Source organism: Pinus tabuliformis, chromosome 1_1 (assembly GCF_031772625.1).
Source record: "Pinus tabuliformis cultivar Carrire ecotype Pingquan chromosome 1_1, CPIR1, whole genome shotgun sequence".
NCBI classification, from domain to species: domain Eukaryota; kingdom Viridiplantae; phylum Streptophyta; class Pinopsida; order Pinales; family Pinaceae; genus Pinus; species Pinus tabuliformis.
This window is the reverse complement of record NC_142297.1, coordinates 804,620,167-804,627,354: the sequence shown is the minus strand read 5'-3', so window position 1 is coordinate 804,627,354 and position 7,188 is coordinate 804,620,167.

Below are 7,188 nucleotides of genomic sequence, written 5' to 3'. Positions count from 1 at the left end.
GTTCATTGAGTTCATTTTACAATTTATCTTCAATTATGTTTCAGTTTTTAGGTCCTACAGTATGTGATCTCTCAAAAATTTCCTGCATGCAAACTATATGCCAAAATAAATCATTTCGTTCAATGAATGCTATCTACAGGAGAGTTGAGATCTTTACACAAACAAAATGATCACTAAGAAATCAACAAAGATCCTAATGCAACTAATAACAAGAAATGAAAATTTTTTCTTTTCTTTTTAAAAGTGACTAATTGCTAATAACAATGCAAAATGCTAACTAATGTAATGCAACAAGATCATTTGTTTTTCTTTCTTTGTAAAATGGCATAATGCATATAGACAAGTTTGAGAGATGATCACACAAGTAAACAAACAAATTCACTCAATGCAAGTAGAACCAAATCCGAAACACCAAGACAATCTGTCCAAAAGCTCACAAAGACTCGAATGAACTATGTGATCTAAGCCCAAAACAAAGTGAAGTGAAAGCCAAACGCTCAACAAGTGGTTTGCTCAAAGCACGCAACAAAAGGTTTTATCAACCACTAGACAAGTGCAGAAAACAACCAAAGAGTTGACTGGACAAACCAAAAAACCAAAATTCCCACGGAAGGCTCGAAGTGCCAAGCCACTAGATGCTCTAGGGCTGGGATACAAGATCGATAGAAATAGGCAAACAACCGAAGGATAAAGGTAAAAAACCAGTCAAACAGAGTTCCTACACACTTCCAGAAGCTGCAAAGGATGTAAAAAGACAAAAATCTGAGTTCCCCATTGCTGCACTTTTCTCTTTACCTTGTCAATGATTCCGTTCCAAGTTTTAGCCTTCAAAGGGCCCAAGCTCATTGGCATGCCCAGATAGGAAAAGTGGGTCCATTCCAGCTTGCATGTGACACCAAATATGTTTGCAATGCTATGGATAACCTGATTTGAAGTGTTCCATTCATATATACAGCTTTTGAGCTGATTGACCAAGCCTCCAGAGTACCCCATAGATTGGTCAAGGAGTTTCTTGAATTGCCTTGCTATTATGCTGGAGGCTCCCCCAATTAATAAGGTATCATCAGCAAACTGTGAGTGATTAATGTTTTTTGCTCCATTCCCGAATTTGATACCAGTTATAAGGCCCACTCTCTGATTGTGGTCCAAAGCTTGACTGAAGGATTCTGCCATGAGGATGAAGAGGTAGGGAGAGAGGAGACAACCCTGTCTGAGACCTCGGGAAGATTGGAATGCTTCACTGGCCTACGTTGATCAGGGGGGAGATCCATGGCCTAGAGATACAAGCTACAATAATATTAATGAAGGGAGATTCGAAGCCCATCTTTTTTATGACAGCAATAAGGAAGGAATGCCTTACTCTATCGAAGGCATTCGCCAGATTGAGTTTTAGAACAAATCCTTTCTCTTTCCTGGATAAACTCGAGTGGATGGCTTCTTAGACAAGGAGAATGGAATCAGTGATATGTCTGTTGGGCAGGAAACCTCCTTGAATTTCAAAAATCAGGGAGGGAAGGAGGGGTTTGAGTCTCGTAGCTAAGATTTTGGATAGAATTTTGTAGGAGGAATTGCAGAGGGAAATGGGTCGGAATCTGGAAAAGGAAGAGCACCGATTTTCCTTAGGTATGAGGGCAAGAAAGGTGGAATTGGTGAATCCTCCTATTTTCCTTTTCTTTGTGCCCATCGAATCATCTTTGTCAGGTCCTTTTTTATCAGAGTCTAGAACTCCCTGAAAAAAACAGATGGGGAATCCGTCAGGCCCAAGCGCCTTATCAAGGTGTAGACTCCAGATTGCTCTTTTAATTTCCTTGCTAAGGTTGTCGTTCATCTCCTTACTGACTCCTTTGGGCAGATGCTGGAGCAAGTCGGAATAGTCTTATGCCCCTTGATTTCAGTTAGGAGGTCCCTGTAGTGCTTGGAGGAAGCCTTCCTTATGGTTTCTTGAGTGCTGTGCCGATTTCCTTCGCTGTCCAGGATTGTGTTTACATCGTTCCTGAGCTTTTGAGCAGTCGCCTGTTTGTGGAAGTAGCCTGTATTTTTGTCTCCTCCTTGAAGCCATAATTGTCTAGATTTTAAACGCCACTTGGTTTCTTCCTCCCTATTAATGTGACTCAGTTGTGCGTATAATACACTTTCTTGCTCCTTATTTTGCTGCGATAATCCATGCTCTTCGATCCTTGACTGCACACCTTCTAATTCATTCTTGACTTTCTTTTTGATCTCCTCTGGCTCCTGATAATTATCTTTGGCCCAATCTTTTAAAATCTGCTTGGTTCTTTTTAATTTGGTTTCCCAAATAAAGCATGGCGAACTTCCACATGCTGGCTCCAGGTCATCTAAACAATTTCTCTGGCTACAGGAATCTGATTCCAAAGAGGGTTGTATTTAAATGGAATAGGGCCAAGAGGACAGTGGGTTTCCAAAGTTAGAGTGATGGGGTAGTGATCAGAGGCAGAGGTATTGAGAAATAGTGTAACAATTAAAGATATTTCACCAGAGATTCAACTTTCCATTCAAGTGATATATGATAATTCTAGACTCTAAATTCGAAGAATAGTGTAACAATTAAAGATATTTCCTCATCTCTAGCAACCAGGTATTTTCTTCTTCCCTTTTCTTATTTTCGCCATTAAATATGGGGGCTTAATTTTTCTTAGCTTTGCTTTTCTGCTCTTCTTCTAACTTCTCTAAGTGTTGAAAAAATATGGATATTATCAGATTCGATAGTAAAATAATCCCTTTTACTTGTTTTCCTAGCTGAGTGATAGTGTTGATAAGAAACAATTTTGGAGTGACTTGACCTTCCGATACCTCTCATCATAAACCATGCACTTTGCTCATAAGCTAATCTGGACTCAGTTTTCTATGTCAATTCACTCTAAATTTTGTTTAAACTCTTAAATATTTGGTTTCTAATATGTTGTTTATCTTTTATCAGCTTCTCATTGTCATCTTTATAGTTGAGAAATTCCAATTTGAGATTTTTGATTGTTTCTTCCAAATCCCTACCCTTAGGTTGGTCCACTACATGATCATTAGTTTTTTTTTTTAACATCATTCATGCTTATGTTTGTAACCTAACTACTTCCTCTTCACTCTAAGGTCCTTGGGCATATTTTTGACTCCTATATGTTACTAGGAAATTTTCCCTGAAAATTTACTTATAGTGTTTCCTAAATATTTTGTTCAAATTGATCATTGACTTAAGAATTCTAGATTTTCCAGGTTGTCCTCTTCGTCAATTTCTTTGTATTGACTATCTACTTGTGTTATTCCAATCCCCAGGCTAAAATATATGACCTTTGAAATATTGTAACCTATTATGACATTTTAACATGTGAAGACTCTTGTAGATTTTCTTCAAAATTTTCCAAAAATTTAACCTTCAATTCAAATTTTTGGGTAGGAAGTTATAATCATCCTGAAATTGTCATTCTAATTATTTGTTATATGCCCAATTCTTATTTGTGAGCTGTAACTTACGGTCTTTTTAAGTTTGCATAATTTTCGTCAAATTCTCCATACCGAGAAAATTCCAATTCTACCTACTTTCCTCAATGTTGTAACTATATTTCAAAATCTATAACTAATTTTCCTGTCAAAAGTACTTGTATTTTCTTGTACTTCCATATTTTTACCTATTCCTTGTGATTCTCACTCTTCTCTTTAGGATTTCCTCGGTTCCTTATTGGAAGTAAACAAGCTTTTTGGCCTCTTTCTCCAACTAGCCAACATGCTAACTTCTTTCTGACCCCACACACAATTTCATATATTTTCATATATTGTTTTATTTAAGATATATAAATATATATGTTTTTGTTTATATATTAATTGATTATATAAATATTATCCAATTATTAATCTATATATAAATATGAAAATCATTTAAATAACATATAAACTTAACACTTATGGACCAAAGTATATCCCCTCTATGTAAATATTCATAAATAATAAATAAATATGAAACCCAACCCTCAATAGCTCACAGTTCTAGTGACAACCCAAAGGGTCATACATATAACATATTTATGTTTTTAAATAAATTACACGGAGCCCACCACTTCTCTTTTCATATTGCATGAACGCAAAACAAACATATATATATAACCCATCTTACAATATTTTAAATAAATTAATAAATGCATATTGTTGACCCCACATAACCTCAAGGGTCCCTTCGGTTTATCGACCATTGGTAGTTTAAAATATCAAACAGTGGTTATGTTGGTTGATCTTAGATCTGATAGCTCATATCAACCCTATACAATTTCTAAAATCGTCCTTGGACATCGAATTGTTGGTCCATTAACAAGCTCCTCACAATCTAATATTCCAGGTTCCAAACTCCCTTAGCATGGTTCCAACTCGACATTGACAGAAGGGTCCTAACATCCAACGGTGGATACATGTTGAAAATGGATGGTCAAGACACAATGCGGACCCCGCTCCCTCACTAATGTCATAGGGGTTCGTAATCAATGTTCCAACTCAGGGTTCTTCACATTATATCTGACGACGTTTATGCAATTTGACATTGGTCATCCAATGGCCAATATCAAATATGACCGCCCCCCCTCTCCGTTAACAGCATAGTGGGAGGTCCATACTGTATTTAGACAATGAAAAACTGCCATACATTGAACAAAGTCGGCGTGAGAGGGAGAGGTACAAGAGGGAGATGGAGGACTACAAAAAGAGGCTTAGAGTCGAGGCTCATGGTGAAGTCAATATTGGTTCGGATACTGTTGATGTTGTTGGGCAGGAAAATGAAGGACCTGACGTTAACACATTCTATCAGGATGGAAGTCATGATTATCATGTATCATTGGACACAGATGCAGATATGAATTCTTTCCATATGCATCAGCAACAAGAAGCTGATGTTCCAGTTGCAGAGCCTCAAATATATTCTTACACTTGAAATTCTAATTCCCTGGTGAATTTTTACGCTCACATTCTTAGGACATTTGTCGAAGACTTAGCAGGAAACCTGTATTTCCTTAATTTTCATCAAACTTTGTCCAATCAAGCCTAAAACCCATCAATTTTTAACCAACAATTCCAGGTCGGGGGCTGTTATACATCTGTATTGGCCTTAGCAATACCAAGAAATGAAATCACAACAAGGTTCCACTGAATTACAGGAGGAATAGACTAATTGGGATCTCTAGTTAGCTGATTCTGTGAGATTATATGCTACAGGTGTGCAGTATCCAAACCAAAATGAACCTTCAGAGGCCAAGATTTTCTGTGGAGTATACCTGCTTCCAGGGTTTATCAATCATCCCTGCATTCCATCTGCATCGAGATTCTGCATTGGGAAATACAATAGCTTGTTTATGTTATTATTTCCACAAACCCCAAAAATCAGATTTATCCCCTCAAGCCCCCTAAGAAGAAGAAACAAAAAACTTGAACTACCTGCTACCAACTCAAACTATTAGTTGCTTCTAGTCTCCTTTATTATTAAATGTGTTTGTATTTTAACCTTCAACACAAACCCGAGACAGTAGTATGCCTAGCAAGGGGGAAATAAAAAGTAAATTGATCGCTTGCTTTATGTTTATGTGTTGGAAAGAAGGGGCTAGTAGTAATATAGCCCACCACTGCTACACTTAGATTTCATTATATTTCCATATGCAGCAAAGCAAAAAATTCTATAAGCAATGGACCACCCTTACAACAGAATTGGTTCCTTGCCGGATGAAAGGTTTATAAAAAGGTTGTGACTGGACTTCGACTTCCTAGCTAGATAAATAGAAGAGCCTCTGGTATAGACCCCTACAGGGGAGAGACATTTTAATCAAGAGAAGTATTCTGGCTGAGTGCTGCTGTCGCGCAAATCCACACTCTTTAAGCCCAGCTACCTCCTTGATGGCTATGAGAAGATTCCTTTAAAATACCTCACCCAATCAATAAGAACAATGCCTTAAATTGGATCTATGGGTGAAACAGAGGAGTTAACTATTTGTTGTCCTACTGGCTGACTTTTAGTCATCAATCCTTTTGACCTATTTTGGTGTTTCGTGGACACTGACAGAAGTTTCAATTTCAATCTCTAAACTTGGCATAAATTATAACTGTGTTCTTGGAAATTTCGGAAGGGTTTTGCATTTCGGGCCTGGGAGTCCTCAAACCTCAATGGGTGTCAATCCATTATGTGGTTTCTAGATTACGAGGCATAGGCCTGTGACACTTAAAAAATATACTAATTCTCTATTGTGTCCTTGTTGCCTACTTGTTTTGTATAGGAAACAGCTATATGAGTGTGCTACACCATATCATTCAGAAAGCCAAACCCACAAAAATATTCAGGAGGCTTTCCTCGTTACCATGCTTCTTCCTTGACATAGGTTTAGGTTTTTGTTTCTGTATACAGGAAGAAGGAACATGACCAGATTTATCTCTTTTGGATTTGATGCTACAATCTAAATCTTCCAGTCGATATCTAGAATTTTAATTTCTTTCCATTGGTAAGGACAGATTTTTCACTTGGAAGAATAGATCTAACATCGCTTCAACATCTTATAGTTTAAAGCAAGATGGATAATCAGTGAGGATGAGGATGGAAAGTTGGATCACTGGGAGGCTGTAGCTGATGCCCTAAATCTTTTTGAGGACTGTTTGAAATTGTCAGGAGAAAAAGTGAGGGAGGAAATACCCACTGTTGCTCAGTTTCAAATCAAAATTTGTTATTCAATTAAAGCAGAAAACAAAGAAATTCTAGACCACAATACAAAATCAAGCCCGTAGTGATTCCAAATCCTGTCTCATTACAATATTTTCTTAAGGAAATCACGAAAATGAACATTGAATATTTATGGAGTGGAAAATCCAGAATTTATCAATTTTAATTTTCTCTTTTGGGGCAATCTTCAAATTTGATAGCATATCACTTTTTCCACAAAAGGTGAAAATTAGAAAGTGACCATCCTAGTCAGTTGTTGGACAATTTAGACAGATTTGTGGCAGCACCAAGGACTCCTAAGATTTACTACATGCTAGTAGAGCTGTAAAATAAACATACTTGTAAAATGGCTTGTATCCTAGTCTAGACCTTCATATAGCAAATGGGTCCCTCCAAAAATCATGACCACCATCTTCTAGATTACGGCAATTGCTCTAATCTGGTTTATTAATGCTATTTTATGTAACTTTCTTTCAGCTGGGAGCACCATGTGCATA